At 43.6% G+C, this 16,466-nt stretch overlaps 2 long non-coding RNA genes across 2 annotated transcripts; both read right to left on the reverse strand.

Annotated features, from left to right (window-relative positions):
• LOC309400465 lies at nucleotides 1-3,355 on the reverse strand. Its single transcript, XR_014176663.1, has 3 exons — nucleotides 3,232-3,355; nucleotides 496-600; nucleotides 1-77 (listed from the first exon to the last, which is right to left on the reverse strand). It is a non-coding gene; the product is annotated as an uncharacterized lncRNA (long non-coding RNA).
• A 7,823-nt stretch (nucleotides 3,356-11,178) lies between these two features.
• On the reverse strand, nucleotides 11,179-15,038 carry LOC309400543. The gene is made up of 4 exons (XR_014176678.1): nucleotides 14,915-15,038; nucleotides 12,191-12,295; nucleotides 11,678-11,772; nucleotides 11,179-11,304 (listed from the first exon to the last, which is right to left on the reverse strand). It is a non-coding gene; the product is annotated as an uncharacterized lncRNA (long non-coding RNA).
• Nucleotides 15,039-16,466: the final 1,428 nt, after the last annotated feature.

Here is a 16,466-nt window from a genome sequence, read left to right on the forward strand (position 1 = left end):
GGCTGCTCTTGCTGCTTGAGGCTCCATCCCTCCATCATTTCTTTCCTCTTTTTGAGATTGTCCCTGGGAGGGAGATTCTTCCAATAGAATAATAAAAATAAGGATGAAACTACTACTTTCTACCATCCTCATGTGTTATCTTCCCAGATGATATGATCTCTCATATTCATGCTTGGTTCTCCTTTCTTGCTTCCCTGGAGGGCTATCTAGGATTCCAGATAAGGGGACTCTTGAACCCAAACCCTTCATTAATCAAACTCATCAAGGAGAGAAGCAACTTAGAACTGAGGAGGAACTTCCTGACAGTGAGAACAATTAATCAGTGGAACAGAAGTTGCCTCCAAAAATTGTGAATGCCCCAACACTGGAAGTCTTTAAGAAGATGTTGGAGAGCCATTTGTCTGGAATGGTATAAGGTTTCCTGCCTAGGCAGGGGGTTGGACTAGAAGACCTCCAAGGTCCCTTCCAACTCCGCTATTGTATTGTATTACTTACTGCTCTTCTTCTTCCAGCAATAAAAGGCAAAAGGAACCAGCAGGATTATAAGGGGAGGTGCCACCCAGGAATATCTCCATATAAGGTCTGAATCTTGGGTCCAAACTGGTTTGACCAATAAAGAAGAAGGATGAATTAGTATAATAATAATAATAATAATAATAATAATAATAATAATAATAATAATAATAATAATAATAATAGTAATAATAATAATAATAATAATAATTTTATTTGATTAGCCGCAACCCTCTCCCGAAGGCCTCGGGGCGGCGTACAATCAAAGCAAATAAAATACAGATAAAGACAACATACATACATAAAAAACAAAGACATATACATGTGCATGGAGGAGGTAGATTAATAAGTGAAGACAATTAAAAAACACAAATTAAAATCCCATTAAATAAAAATTACCAATTAAAAAACCCGTCAGGAGCGTTATGAAGTTATGGTTGAGCCAGGCCAGCTATTTGGAATAGGTGGGTCTTGACCTTTATACGGAAGGAGCGGAGGTCAGTAGTGGTCCTAATATCCGGAGGGAGGTCATTCCACAGGGCTGGGCCTGCCACAGAGAAGGCTCTGCTCCTAGGCGCCGCCACTCGGCACTGTCTGGTGGACGGCACCTGGAGAAGTCCCTCTCTATGCGAGCGGATGGGTCGTAGGGATGTATGGGGCAGAATACGATCCCGCAGGAAACTAGGTCCTGAGCCATGGAGCGCTTTAAAGATCGTAATCAAGACCTTGAAACGCACCTGATAGACCACAGGAAGCCAGTGCAGCTCGCGCAGGAGAGGTGTCACATGGGAGTACCTAGTACTCCCCATAATCACCCGCGCGGCCGCATTCTGGACCAACTGCAGTCTCCGAGTGCATTTCAAGGGAAGCCCCATGTAGAGAGCGTTGCAGTAGTCCAGGCGAGACGTCACCAGCGCATGGGTGACCGTGCGTAGGGCGTCCCGGTCCAATAGGGGGCGCAATTGGCGCACCAGGCGAACCTGGTGGAACGCCCCCCTGGCCACGGCTGTCACATGGTCATCCATGGACAGCCTGGCATCCAGGAGGACGCCCAAATTGCGCGCCCGCTCCACGGGGGCGAGTTGAATGCCCCCAATGGCCAGAGATGGAATTAACTGGTTGAACCGGGGGGCCGGAACCCACAGCCAGTCCGTCTTGGAAGGGTTTCTAATCCAAACGTCTTAGATGTTCTTTAAGGTTTGGATCATATGAAATCTATAATTGAAATAACCATCTCTTACAGCAAACTCTCGATTTTTCATGGACCTCGCCAGGGAATTTTCTTAGCAACCCCACAGAAGCCATTTGCCTTTCTCCAGGCCTTTCTTTGTCCTTCCTAGTTTAGCCTATGGTGGTGGGACTTCCTGATGGTCTCTGTTATGTACTGAATGTATATAGTTGCGGTAACTGTGCTAAAGTGAAACTAACCTTTAGATGACCCTGTTAACTGTGCTAAAGTGAAACTAACCTTTAGATGACCCTGTTAATTGTGCTAAAATGAAACTAACCTTTCGATGACCCTGTTAACTGTGCTAAAGTGAAACTAACCTTTCGATGACCCTAAACTGTTAACTGTGCTAAAGTGAAACTAACCTTTAGATGACTCTAACTGTTAACTGTGCTAAAGTGAAACTAACCTTTAGATGACACTAAACTGTTAATTGTGCTAAAGTGAAACTAACCTTTAGATGAACTGAACTGTTAACTGTGCTAAAGTGAAGCTAACCTTTAGATGACCCTAACTGTTAACTGTGCTAAAGTGAAACGAACCTTTAGATGACCTCAACTGGTTTGGAGGGAAATGTAGAACATTAATATTTGGGCGGGCTTTTTCTAGTTCTATGATTGGTTAAGGCCTTGTGGGCCTAGAGCAGCGATGGTAAACCTTTTTTGGCTCACATGCCAAAAGCAAGGGGGAGCACGGGGTGTGTGTGTGTGCAGGCATGCCACACCCATAATGCAATGCGTGACCCCCAGCACGCATGACAGGCGCAACCCCTCCATTTTTTCATGCTTTTTTCGCCCTCCCCAGGCTCTAGAGGCTTTATAGGAGTCTGGGGAGGGTGAAAACAGTCCCCTCCATCCCCCGGAGTCCCTCCAGAGGCTTCAGAAGCTTCCCTGAAGCCTCCGCAGCACAAAAAATCCAGCTTTATGGGCAAACCGGAAGTTCAGGAACAGACTTCCATTTTGCTCATACTACCGGTTTAAGCCTCCCGGAGCCTTCCAGAGGCTTCCCTGAAGGATCTGGAGGACAAAACAATGACCGCTCCCGTAGGGCCAGTTTTTTGTGCTCCGGAGGCTTCAGGGAAGCTCCTGAAGCCTCCGGAGGGCCTCCGAGGGGGCCAGGGAGGTTGTTTTCGCCCTCCCCAAGCTCCTATAAAGCCTCTGGAGCCTGGGGAGGGTGAAAAATGGCCTCACAAAAAGGCTAAAGTCAGCTGGCCAGCGCACGCCCATGCGCGCTGGCCAGCTAACAGGGCAATGCCTTGTGTACCCTGACAAATGATTCAGCATGCCACCTGTGGCACGCATGCCATAGGTTCGCCATCCCGGGCCTAAAGTATAAATTACAGGCAATTGCCTGCAGTTCCTCAGTTCCATTTGTGAGTCAATAAAAGCTGTTGCAGCTATGCTGGTCTGGTTCTTGCCTACTGAAGCCCACAACACAATAGTCTCACATCCAAGAATTCATCCCATCCATCCTTCCCCCGACGGACTCACCTGTGACCTTCACTCCCTGGCTCCAAGAAGTCATGACCCAGCGCCCATTTATATTTTCCTCATAACTGCAAGCAAATTCCCCACTGTGGCTGAAGGTGGCATGCGGGATTCTCAGAGAGCCATTTTGAAGAGGATCTGAGGAATCATTGGAATCCTTCCTAAGACCTTCTTCCCTGGAGGTGATCTCCACCCCATCCTTGTAGAAGTGGAACTTCTTCTCTGCGTTGTCTCCTTCCGTTGAGCAGAGGAAGAGCAAGGGGTCACCTTCCTTCACCCTCTGGGACAACGGATCCACTCTCAGCTCTGGGGAAGGGGGGCCGTCTGCATAAAGAGTTCGGAGATAAATTAATGTCTACTGTGAAGCAGAGAAGTTTCCTCAAATCATCCACAGTGCCTCCTTGGCCCTAAGATACCATTTGTATGAAGCAAAGCAGCGATATTCTGTAAAATGAGATTTAAAGTGGAAAACAAAAGAGGAAAATTTATTTTACTTTAATTTAGAGGGGAAATTACAATAAATCTTTCCTTGTTTAAAAAAAATCCTGCCTCAGGTCAAGAAACAAAAATTCCCCACTTCCCTCTCTCTCTTGCTATATTTCAGCAACTAGAAAAATCACAAGGAACAGTTTGTTTATGACGGTTTCATTTTTGGTAAAAAGTTTGTTGTGACTTTTCTTTAACTCTCCAGCATCTAGCGACAGAATGCCAAATTAGAACATAGAGTGGAAATTTTGTTGAGTTCCAGACTGTGGCAAACAAAACAAAAAATTCTACCTGTAATCTACATATATATAAAAGCCAAGTACCACTTACTCATCACAAAATCTCCAAAACCACAATGCCTACAAACTTGAAATGTGTCACGTATGTTCCTCTTGGCTTCTACGGGCTTGCTAAGAAAGGATTTTTCAAAATGACCATCAGATCATTAGTATTTCTTATACAGTAATTAACACACTCTGATGCTAAGGAGTTCTACTCTCCCTCCCCATCTGAAAAGAACTCTGTTGCAATTGCTAGTTGCCTCACATTCCGTTACCTCAGTTCAAACTGGCAGATGTTCCACACCTTTTCTCAGGAGCAGTCTGAGGCTACTTACAGTACTAAACGTCGGTACGTCACCAACATGTCTATGCTGGGAATCAGAAGGGCCACCAGAATACATAGATAGAATACACCATGCCCCACTTAACAAGCAATCACATGAGAGTCACACAGATGTGGGTTGTTCCCAATTCTGCCCAATACAGCTGAACCGGAATGGTATTTTGTCCTGGGGGTCACCTTCCTTCACCCTCTGGGACAATGGATCCACTCTCAGCACGGGGGAAGGGAGGCCATCTGCATAAAATGTTCACAAGGAAAATATATGCATCAATGTCTCCTTTGAAGCAGAGGAGTTTCCTCAAATCATCCAAAGTACCTCCTTGAATCTAAGGTGCCATTTCTATGAGGCAAAGCAATGATATTTCAGATAATGGAGGTTAAAATGGAAAATAAGGAAGGAGAATGAATGTGACTTTAGCTTAGAGTGAAAATAACACAAAGTCTACCCCTTTTCACACAAAGGAGTCACCTTCCTTCACCCTCTGGGACAACGGATCCACTCTCAGCACGGGGGAAGGGAGGCTGCCTGCATAAAATGTTCACAAGGGAGATAAATTAATGTCTACTGTGAAGCAGAGAAGTTTCCTCAAATCATCCACAGTGCCTCCTTGGCCCTAAGATACCATTTGTATGAAGCAAAGCAGTGATATTTTGCAAAATGAAAGTTAAAGTGGGGAAAACAAGAGTGAAAATTAATTTTACTTTAACTTAAAGGGGAAATTACAATAAACCTTTTCTTGCTTTAAAAAAAAAACCTGCCTCAGGTCAAGAAACAAAACCTCCCCACTTTTTCCTCTCTTGCTGTACTGCAGTGACTATAAAAACCTCAGGGCTCAGCTTCATTTATGACGGTTTCATTTTTGGTAAAAAGTTTGTTGTGAATTTTCTTTGCTTTAACTCTCCAGGATCTAATAACAGAGTGTTAAATTAGAGCCTAGAATGGAGATTTTATTCCTGGTTGTGGCAAACAAAAAATCATACCTGTAATCTATATATATAAAAGCCAAGTACCACCCACTCATCACGAAATCTCCAGAAACGTAAAGCCTACAAACTTGAAATGTGTCACATATGTTCCTCTTGGCTTCTATGGGCTTGCTAAGAAAGGATTTTTCAAAATGACCATCAGATCATTAGTATTTCTTATACAATAATTAACACGCTCTGACGCTAAGGAGTTCTACTCTCCCTCCCCATCTGAAAAGAACTCTGTTCCAACTGCCAGTTGCCTCACATTCTGTTACCTCAGTTCAAACTGGCAGATATTCCACTCCTTCTCTCAGGAGTGGTCTGGGCCCCTTATAGTACTAAACATTGGTACCTCACCAAAATGTCTATGCCTTCCATCTATGGAACTGCTATATTTTCATAGGTTGAGCATTGGTGCTGCCTTTGATTTAAGTATTTCTCGGCAATAAATATTCATCTTACCAATGATTGAGAAGACCAACTGGTTACTGTTGGAGGAAAATTGGCGTCCACCAGATGATCCCCAGAAGAAACATGTACATACTATCTTTGTTTGGCCTGAATCCAGATCCGCAGTCTTCAGAATGAGGGTATTTTTATGGATATCTCCATGTTTGATTGGTACGTCCGATTGATCCATGCAGTAGAATATGAACGGTTTTGCAGAAGATCCCTCGGGGAGGGAGCAATATAAAGGAATCTCTTCTCCTTTGATAATGTCGGTGTGTGGAAGAGATGAGGACAGGCTGGGGGGCAGAAGAGATGAATCTGTCCGTGAAGCAAAGAAAAGAAAAAGAAGCCTTGAGTCCTTCCTTCTGATCTCTTCTTGGAACCAAATCTCTACCCAAGAACATCCACCCCGATTCCCAGAATGGCCAAAGTTAAGAAGGCAAACTCTCAGGCCCAACCCAAGAATGACAAAGAATCAACCAACCTAACAGAGGGATAGCATCAAGATGACATGAAGTGTTAACACTACTTCATAACAACTTGGTAAGACCACATTTGGAATAACGCATTCAGTTTTGATTACCACGATGTAAAAGAAATGATGTTGAGACTTAGAAAAAAGTGCAACTAAGATGATGAAAGGCCCGCAGGTTAAAACATATGAAGAACGGTTGCAGGAATTGAGTTTGGCCAGTCTAGAGAAAAGAAGAAGTAGGGGGGGGGACGACATGATAGCAGTCTTCCAGTATTTGAGGGGCTGCCACAAAGTGGAGGAGGGTCAACCTATTCTCCAAAGCACCAGAAGGCAGGACAAGAAACAATGGATGGAAAGTAATCAAGGAGAGAAGATACCTGGAACTAAGAAGGAATTTCTGAACAATCAGGACAATTAGTGGAAGGGCTTGCCTTCAGAGATTTGGGTGCTCCAACACTGGACGTTTTATAGAAGAGACTGGACAGCCACTTGTCAGAAATGATGTAAGGTTTCCTGCTTGAGCAGGGGGTTGGAGTAGAAGACCTCCAAGGTCTCTCCAACTGTTATTCTGTTATACTAATGGATTTGTGCAAACAGCCAAATAGACAGAATCTTGCCAGACTAAACTCATGCACTCTTTCTCCCCCAAAGTCAGGGCCCTTTCCTGAGGGACCTAGTGATGACCGATTCCTACTTTTGACCCAATTAAACTTTGGAAATCACTTGATTGCTGGGAATCAGAAGGGCCACCAGAATACATAGATAGAATACACCATGCCCCACTGAACAAGCAGTCACATGACAGTCACACAGATGTGGGTTGCTCCCAATTCTGCCCGGTACAGCTGAACCATAATAATCCATCGGGAAGATCTTTTCCCCCATAAAAAGACGGTCCTCGTAAACATTTTCTTATAGAAGACATATTATTTCTATAACTATGAATTGGCTTCTTTGCTTTTTTGTTCATTGGATGAATTTTTGAATGGTTTGATGTATATTTTCATAGGTTGAGCACTGGGGCTGCCTTTGATTTAAGCATTTCTCGACAATAAATATTAATCTTACCAATGATTGAGAAGACCAACTGGTTACTGTTGGGAGAAAGTTGGCTTCCTCCAGATGATCCCCAGAACATACATGTACATACTATCTTTGTTTGGCCTGAATCCAGATCCACAGTCTTCAGAATGAGGGTATTTTTATGGGTATCTTCATGCTTGATTGGGACGTCCGATTGATCCTTGCAGTAGAATAAGAACGATTCTGCAGAAGATCCCTCGGGGAGGGAGCAATTCAAAGGAATCTCTTCTCCTTTGATAATGACGGTGTGTGGAAGAGATGAGGACAGGCTGGGGGGCAGAAGAGCTGAATCTGTACGTGAAGCAAAGAAAAGAAAAAGAAGCCTTGAGTCCTTCCTTCTGATCTCTTCTTGGAACCAAATCTCTACCCCAGAACATCCACCCCAATTCCCAGAATGGCTCCCATCTCTAAACAGCTCTGGGGATCCTTGACTGACTGATTCTCTCTTCTCCAGGTGAGGACAATTCTATGGCCCTGCTCCCCTTCTTCTTCCTCTAAGCCAGAAGTCTTCCTGACGGATTCACTGAGAACCACTTCCAACCTTTCAACCAGGAAAAGCTTGGAAACCCCAGGAGGGTTGGAGTTTCGTTTTCTTGCATTGCAAAATCAGATCAGAGCTGGCACGGCAAGCTAGTTTGCCTCAAGAACCAGCACCGAGACCTCCTTCCTATTCTTTCATATACCTTAATATGTTAATATATCTATACTATTATTCCCCTCTTATTCCTATCTCTGTTTTAACCTTTTACACCCACACCCACCCACCCATGCTGCTGCAATATCCTAAGATGTTTCTTTTCTATTTCCCATCTTCAGCTGTTTTATTATTTATATTCCCCTTATTCGTCTGTTCTGTTTATGTTAAAGTTTCATCCTTCCTTCTTTCATCATTCAATGTACACTTCTAATGCCAATCGCAATCATTTAAAGTGCATCCATTCATATTCTTTCCAATCTTCCAATTTGTGTAGATCTATTATTAATACACACGTTTACATTAAACTATATATTTTTTCATTTTCTAATCGTTCATTGTTTGATTTTATCATTTCACCGCTAATCATATTTTATACATGTTCGATAATACCATCATTCAAGCTCTCATTTTCCAATTGATACGTAATTCTTATTCATCATTTTTTCACTCTTCCTATCTACTTATATTAAAATATTTATCCTGATGTTTATTACACTACATACAAAATAATTATCCAGTCTATTTAATACTAATATTAGTACACATTATGAAGGTATAATCCAGGAAAATCTTTTAGTCTTTTTCTCCCCTTATCCATCATCTCTTGTCCACATCCAAGCTTTTAATCTTATCTCTCTCTTTTGGCTTGTCTCCCATATTCTTCTCTGAAGTCTTTTACTCCATCTCCTTCTAAGTCTATATTCCGATTCCGTGATCTAAGAAAACCATCTAGATGCAACAACCACAACCTACATTTTTGTGAACACAAAGAAAATGTGTATGAAGGTCTCTTACCTGCTCCCAGGAGGATCCATGGAAGGACTGAAAGAGAGAAAGAGGGAAAGTGGAGTTAAGAGAAGGAGAGATGATCCCAGCCTGTGCAAGACTTTCATCCCCACCATCCTCAACTGAATCGTCTTCTCTGTATGGATGCATCAGATGAGATGAAGGAAAAAGGCTCTTCTCCCACCCATGTTCTGGCCTTTGGGGGTCACAAGAGTCCCCAAACCATTCTTATCATGTCTGGGATTAGCTTGAAGAACAAAAAAGGATTCTATCAGGAGTATTTTCACTCCAAAATTCAGCTATTCTGATGTCTTCAGTTCTCAATCATTTGACAGGAGCAGGAAGGAGAAAGGAGGGGCCCTTATACTCAACACCCCTCAATGTGTCCCACAGAACGACCCCTTTCTTTGGTCATCCATTGCCCCAACTTCCTAATCTCTTTAATTGACTTTGAAGCTGCAGTTTTGGGTCTTCTTCTGGGTGTTTCTGGTGGGAGGAAGAGAGGCTGCTCTGCATCCACCCAAACTCCCTTTAGCTCAGATGGTCGCAAATCAAGAGACAGAATTGTGGGGAGGCAGGTAAGTGCCCCCCGTTGTTCAAATTGCACCAAAGTAAGAAACAGGAAAGTTCTTGTTTGCTGAGAAAGATCTAGAATAAGAAAAGAACGTGGGAGTAAAGCAATTGTCTCTTCAGCGAGGAGGAAAGTCAGATTGAGATGGCAAGTAGAAGAAAGAGGCCCCAAACCTATCATCCAAGGGATGGTCTCCATCTTCTCTTCGGGATTCCTGGGAATCTCTTCTTGGCCTCTCTGTCCCTCTCTTCTTCCTTCCCCAGAGAGAGTCAGAGATGCGACTTCCCTTGAGTCAGTCCTCCAGCGTAATGACCGAGGGAGGACGTGCGTCATTCATTCAGCCCAGGTTGCAGCTCAGCTCCTCGGCCTTCTTCACCTCATTAAAGCCTTTCTCTGAGAAGCAGTTCACTGCCCCCATCCTCTCTTGCACCCAAAGAGAATGAAAAATAAAAATAGCCATCCGGTGCGGTAAGCGGTGTGGGGTGATAAAAATAAAACGCACAAATACTTTCAAAATCATTTAATCAGAAGAGCTTTATTGCAAAAATGGCTCAAAAAACAACAACAACCCACTATGTGAAAATTCTGAATTGCCTATCACCGACAGAAAGGTCGACCCATCCAAATTTTATAGATTTGAACAAAATGCTAAGATATAGAGACTTAATTGATAGACGGGGAAACTTAAAAAACAATTGAAGAATTGGCAGAACGGAACATGAAAGTTGACTGGTTAACTTACCTTCAAATCAAAACTAAATACAATAAAGATACCAAATTATATGACATCGAAACAGAACTACATGAATTGGATAAAATTATTCAAAGCTCAGATAGAAAGATGATAGGGAGAATATATAAATTTCTCCTGAAGTATAAAATGGAAGAGGAAATTGTGAAAGAACAAACGATAAAATGGGCGCACAACTTTGGCTATAATATTGAATTAGACAAATGGGAAAAATTTTGGGGAAGAAACTTAAAAATGACACTCTCAGTTGCGTACAAGGAAAACCAATACAAAATGTTTTATAGATGGCACCTGGCACCAAAAATGTTTGCTAAAATCTCAACAAATACCTCCCAAATGTTGGAAATGCAAATCGATATACGGAATGTATTACCATTTATGGTGGACCTGTGAGGAGGCTAAAAAAATCTGGAAAAAGACCAAAAATTGGCAAAAAGATTTTTACAGTAATGTACTAAAGGCTGGATATCCACCATCTCCAGGATAAATCCAAAAGAAGAATCCGAAAAATAACAGGATGTGAGATAGTAAAAAAGGTTATCCACTTAGGAGTGTAAATTACAATTTTAAATGGGAGATTCCATAAGTATAATTATGACCATCATGGCATAAAATATAGATAGAGATGGATAAATGGGAGAACTTACAATAGTTTTTGCTGGGAAGGATAATAGTAGTAAAATGAAAGTCTTGTTTAAGTTTTTATTTTCTCTTTAAATGATACCAAGATGTTCTAGTTAGTTAGCTTATGTTAGTGTATGATTGTTAAATGTTTATACCCTGTATTTTGTTCTGGGAAGTTGCGGGGGGAGGGAGGGTTGGAGGGGTGGCAGGGTTGGGGTGGAGGGATGGAAGGGGAAGGGGAAATATCTGTAAATTTTACTAAAACTTTTCGATAATAAAAAAAAAGAATGATATCAAGGCCTAATAAGTCACTGGGCCAAGAGAGACACATTTTGCTGCAATCAGGGATGACTCTGCTGCCTCCTTTTGGATTGGGGCACAACTTCACTGTACAACATCCTCTCTTCTTCCGGTGGTGTAAGACGGTTCCTCCTTGTTGGTCCAGGAGCAGACCAAATGGAGGAGTCTTGGATGCAGCTGTAGGTGGCCTCAGAGTTTTGGGGAAATTTAGTGAAAGAACAGGCACTGTTCACACATCCAATCTCCTGCAGCCGAGGAACCTATTGAGAACAAGGGGTTTCTCCATCAGTTTCCAGCTCTTTAGAAATAAATAAGGTTGACTGGTCTGCTACAGCCAAGAATGATTCCCAGCCCATCAGGTGAAGACACTTAGGGAAGATGTTCAGAAAGATCAAGGCTTAAAGGAGGTAAATCCTGCTTGAGTTTCAGGGTCAGAGTTCAGCTATCTACGAAGACTACAACAAGGTGGTTCAGGCACTCTAAAGCCCATCTGCATCACCCTTGTCTCTGCACAAAGACAGTTGGGTGGCTCCAGAGGAGACCCTCAGTGGGGATCCCAGGAACCCGGCTTCACTTGTCAAGACCCTTCCCCGTGGACCCTGATTAAAGTCACCTATGAATCCCATCACCTACCTTGACAGGCGAGGGTGTGGCTGCTCTTGCTGCTTGAGGCTCCATCCCTCCATCATTTCTTTCCTCTTTTTGAGATTGTCCCTGGGAGGGAGATTCTTCCAATAGAATAATAAAAATAAGGATGAAACTACTACTTTCTACCATCCTCATGTGTTATCTTCCCAGATGATATGATCTCTCATATTCATGCTTGGTTCTCCTTTCTTGCTTCCCTGGAGGGCTATCTAGGATTCCAGATAAGGGGACTCTTGAACCCAAACCCTTCATTAATCAAACTCATCAAGGAGAGAAGCAACTTAGAACTGAGGAGGAACTTCCTGACAGTGAGAACAATTAATCAGTGGAACAGAAGTTGCCTCCAAAAATTGTGAATGCCCCAACACTGGAAGTCTTTAAGAAGATGTTGGAGAGCCATTTGTCTGGAATGGTATAAGGTTTCCTGCCTAGGCAGGGGGTTGGACTAGAAGACCTCCAAGGTCCCTTCCAACTCCGCTATTGTATTGTATTACTTACTGCTCTTCTTCTTCCAGCAATAAAAGGCAAAAGGAACCAGCAGGATTATAAGGGGAGGTGCCACCCAGGAATATCTCCATATAAGGTCTGAATCTTGGGTCCAAACTGGTTTGACCAATAAAGAAGAAGGATGAATTAGTATAATAATAATAATAATAATAATAATAATAATAATAATAATAATAATAATAATAATAATAATAATAATAATAATAATTTTATTTGATTAGCCGCAACCCTCTCCCGAAGGACTCGGGGCGGCGTACAATCAAAGCAAATAAAATACAGATAAAGACAACATACATACATAAAAAACAAAGACATATACATGTGCATGGAGGAGGTAGATTAATAAGTGAAGACAATTAAAAAACACAAATTAAAATCCCATTAAATAAAAATTACCAATTAAAAAACCCGTCAGGAGCGTTATGAAGTTATGGTTGAGCCAGGCCAGCTATTTGGAATAGGTGGGTCTTGACCTTTATACGGAAGGAGCGGAGGTCAGTAGTGGTCCTAATATCCGGAGGGAGGTCATTCCACAGGGCTGGGCCTGCCACAGAGAAGGCTCTGCTCCTAGGCGCCGCCCCTCGGCACTGTCTGGTGGACGGCACCTGGAGAAGTCCCTCTCTATGCGAGCGGATGGGTCGTAGGGATGTATGGGGCAGAATACGATCCCGCAGGAAACTAGGTCCTGAGCCATGGAGCGCTTTAAAGATCGTAATCAAGACCTTGAAACGCACCTGATAGACCACAGGAAGCCAGTGCAGCTCGCGCAGGAGAGGTGTCACATGGGAGTACCTAGTACTCCCCATAATCACCCGCGCGGCCGCATTCTGGACCAACTGCAGTCTCCGAGTGCATTTCAAGGGAAGCCCCATGTAGAGAGCGTTGCAGTAGTCCAGGCGAGACGTCACCAGCGCATGGGTGACCGGGCGTAGGGCGTCCCGGTCCAATAGGGGGCGCAATTGGCGCACCAGGCGAACCTGGTGGAACGCCCCCCTGGCCACGGCTGTCACATGGTCATCCATGGACAGCCTGGCATCCAGGAGGACGCCCAAATTGCGCGCCCGCTCCACGGGGGCGAGTTGAATGCCCCCAATGGCCAGAGATGGAATTAACTGGTTGAACCGGGGGGCCGGAACCCACAGCCAGTCCGTCTTGGAAGGGTTTCTAATCCAAACGTCTTAGATGTTCTTTAAGGTTTGGATCATATGAAATCTATAATTGAAATAACCATCTCTTACAGCAAACTCTCGATTTTTCATGGACCTCGCCAGGGAATTTTCTTAGCAACCCCACAGAAGCCATTTGCCTTTCTCCAGGCCTTTCTTTGTCCTTCCTAGTTTAGCCTATGGTGGTGGGACTTCCTGATGGTCTCTGTTATGTACTGAATGTATATAGTTGCGGTAACTGTGCTAAAGTGAAACTAACCTTTAGATGACCCTGTTAACTGTGCTAAAGTGAAACTAACCTTTAGATGACCCTGTTAATTGTGCTAAAATGAAACTAACCTTTCGATGACCCTGTTAACTGTGCTAAAGTGAAACTAACCTTTCGATGACCCTAAACTGTTAACTGTGCTAAAGTGAAACTAACCTTTAGATGACTCTAACTGTTAACTGTGCTAAAGTGAAACTAACCTTTAGATGACACTAAACTGTTAATTGTGCTAAAGTGAAACTAACCTTTAGATGAACTGAACTGTTAACTGTGCTAAAGTGAAGCTAACCTTTAGATGACCCTAACTGTTAACTGTGCTAAAGTGAAACGAACCTTTAGATGACCTCAACTGGTTTGGAGGGAAATGTAGAACATTAATATTTGGGCGGGCTTTTTCTAGTTCTATGATTGGTTAAGGCCTTGTGGGCCTAGAGCAGCGATGGTAAACCTTTTTTGGCTCACATGCCAAAAGCAAGGGGGAGCACGGGGTGTGTGTGTGTGCAGGCATGCCACACCCATAATGCAATGCGTGACCCCCAGCACGCATGACAGGCGCAACCCCTCCATTTTTTCATGCTTTTTTCGCCCTCCCCAGGCTCTAGAGGCTTTATAGGAGTCTGGGGAGGGTGAAAACAGTCCCCTCCATCCCCCGGAGTCCCTCCAGAGGCTTCAGAAGCTTCCCTGAAGCCTCCGCAGCACAAAAAATCCAGCTTTATGGGCAAACCGGAAGTTCAGGAACAGACTTCCATTTTGCTCATACTACCGGTTTAAGCCTCCCGGAGCCTTCCAGAGGCTTCCCTGAAGGATCTGGAGGACAAAACAATGACCGCTCCCGTAGGGCCAGTTTTTTGTGCTCCGGAGGCTTCAGGGAAGCTCCTGAAGCCTCCGGAGGGCCTCCGAGGGGGCCAGGGAGGTTGTTTTCGCCCTCCCCAAGCTCCTATAAAGCCTCTGGAGCCTGGGGAGGGTGAAAAATGGCCTCACAAAAAGGCTAAAGTCAGCTGGCCAGCGCACGCCCATGCGCGCTGGCCAGCTAACAGGGCAATGCCTTGTGTACCCTGACAAATGATTCAGCATGCCACCTGTGGCACGCATGCCATAGGTTCGCCATCCCGGGCCTAAAGTATAAATTACAGGCAATTGCCTGCAGTTCCTCAGTTCCATTTGTGAGTCAATAAAAGCTGTTGCAGCTATGCTGGTCTGGTTCTTGCCTACTGAAGCCCACAACACAATAGTCTCACATCCAAGAATTCATCCCATCCATCCTTCCCCTGACGGGCTCACCTGTGACCTTCACTCCCTGGCTCCAAGAAGTCATGACCCAGCGCCCATTTATATTTTCCTCATAACTGCAAGCAAATTCCCCACTGTGGCTGAAGGTGGCATGCGGGATTCTCAGAGAGCCATTTTGAAGAGGATCTGAGGAATCATTGGAATCCTTCCTAAGACCTTCTTCCCTGGAGGTGATCTCCACCCCATCCTTGTAGAAGTGGAACTTCTTCTCTGCGTTGTCTCCTTCCGTTGAGCAGAGGAAGAGCAAGGGGTCACCTTCCTTCACCCTCTGGGACAACGGATCCACTCTCAGCTCTGGGGAAGGGGGGCCGTCTGCATAAAGAGTTCGGAGATAAATTAATGTCTACTGTGAAGCAGAGAAGTTTCCTCAAATCATCCACAGTGCCTCCTTGGCCCTAAGATACCATTTGTATGAAGCAAAGCAGCGATATTCTGCAAAATGAGATTTAAAGTGGAAAACAAAAGAGGAAAATTTATTTTACTTTAATTTAGAGGGAAAATTACAATAAATCTTTCCTTGTTTAAAAAAAATCCTGCCTCAGGTCAAGAAACAAAAATTCCCCACTTCCCTCTCTCTCTTGCTATATTTCAGCGACTAGAAAAATCACAGGGCTCAGTTTGTTTATGACGGTTTCATTTTTGGTAAAAAGTTTGTTGTGACTTTTCTTTAACTCTCCAGCATCTAGCGACAGAATACCAAATTAGAACCTAGAGATGAAATTTTGTTGAGTTCCAGGCTGTGGCAAATAAAACAAAAAATTCTACCTATTATCTACATATATATAAAAGCCAAGTACCACTTACTCATCACAAAATCTCCAAAACCACAATGCCTACAAACTTGAAATGTGTCACGTATGTTCCTCTTGGCTTCTACGGGCTTGCTAAGAAAGGATTTTTCAAAATGACCATCAGATCATTAGTATTTCTTATATAGTAATTAACACACTCTGATGCTAAGGAGTTCTACTCTCCCTCCCCATCTGAAAAGAACTCTGTTGCAATTGCTAGTTGCCTCACATTCCGTTACCTCAGTTCAAACTGGCAGATGTTCCACACCTTTTCTCAGGAGCAGTCTGAGGCTACTTACAGTACTAAACGTCGGTACGTCACCAACATGTCTATGCTGGGAATCAGAAGGGCCACCAGAATACATAGATAGAATACACCATGCCCCACTTAACAAGCAATCACATGAGAGTCACACAGATGTGGGTTGCTCCCAATTCTGCCCAATACAGCTGAACCGGAATGGTATTTTGTCCTGGGGGTCACCTTCCTTCACCCTCTGGGACAATGGATCCACTCTCAGCACGGGGGAAGGGTGGCCATCTGCATAAAATGTTCACAAGGAAAATATATGCATCAATGTCTCCTTTGAAGCAGAGGAGTTTCCTCAAATCATCCAAAGTACCTCCTTGAATCTAAGGTGCCATTTCTATGAGGCAAAGCAATGATATTTCAGATAATGGAGGTTAAAATGGAAAATAAGGAAGGAGAATGAATGTGACTTTAGCTTAGAGTGAAAATAACACAAAGTCTA

Source organism: Natrix helvetica (assembly GCF_964273705.1).
Source record: "Natrix helvetica genome assembly, chromosome: W".
NCBI classification, from domain to species: domain Eukaryota; kingdom Metazoa; phylum Chordata; class Lepidosauria; order Squamata; family Natricidae; genus Natrix; species Natrix helvetica.